This window comes from Sinocyclocheilus grahami, unplaced genomic scaffold (assembly GCF_001515645.1).
Source record: "Sinocyclocheilus grahami isolate Dianchi unplaced genomic scaffold, SAMN03320097.WGS_v1.1 scaffold1749.1, whole genome shotgun sequence".
Lineage (NCBI taxonomy): Eukaryota > Metazoa > Chordata > Actinopteri > Cypriniformes > Cyprinidae > Sinocyclocheilus > Sinocyclocheilus grahami.
In genome coordinates this window covers 161,225-161,757 of record NW_015506928.1, presented here as the reverse complement: position 1 = coordinate 161,757, position 533 = coordinate 161,225, and the positions used below count along the sequence as shown (strand labels likewise).

Genomic DNA, 533 nt, shown 5'->3' with positions numbered 1-533 from the left:
TGGCAGTGCCGGCAATACTTCTAATTGGTCTCTGATCTTTTGCTTACGTTGCATTGAGTAGGTCACTCAGTCTGTTACAGACTTTTGTCCTGAGGCAGAAATAGCTCAGTTGGGAGCGCTTTAGACTGAAGATCAAAAGGTCCCTGGTTCGATCCCGGGTTTCGGCAGAAGGGAGAAGGCAAACCATTTTGGACACCATTCTGATGCTCGCTGGTCAGTTGCTTTTTTCAGCGCCTCCTTCTGAGTCAGTGCTACACTGCAAACAGAAGAGCAGATGCCCCAGCTGCTGCTTGGTTCCATGGTGTAACGGTGAGCACTCTGGACTCTGAATCCAGCGATCCGAGTTCAAATCTCGGTGGAACCTGTCTGTTATTGCTTGGCACCTCTGTCTTTGCTGCCTCATTTCTTGAGCAGTATCCATCCTTGCTGACTTCTCTGAGCCAATGGGCCAATCCCGTCAAGTAAGACTAGTGCTGCTTCTGCTCATATTCAAGCCTGCATCTCGTTGTTCTTCTTTGTTCCTCTGTTCCTCG

The 533-nt window shown here is 49.3% G+C and overlaps 2 non-coding genes across 2 annotated transcripts; both read left to right on the top strand.

Moving 5' to 3' along the window:
* Positions 1-94: 94 nt before the first annotated feature.
* Positions 95-167, top strand: trnaf-gaa (transfer RNA phenylalanine (anticodon GAA)). The gene has a single exon. It is a non-coding gene; the product is annotated as a tRNA-Phe (tRNA).
* A 125-nt stretch (positions 168-292) lies between these two features.
* On the top strand, positions 293-364 carry trnaq-cug (transfer RNA glutamine (anticodon CUG)). Its single transcript has one exon. It is a non-coding gene; the product is annotated as a tRNA-Gln (tRNA).
* Positions 365-533: the final 169 nt, after the last annotated feature.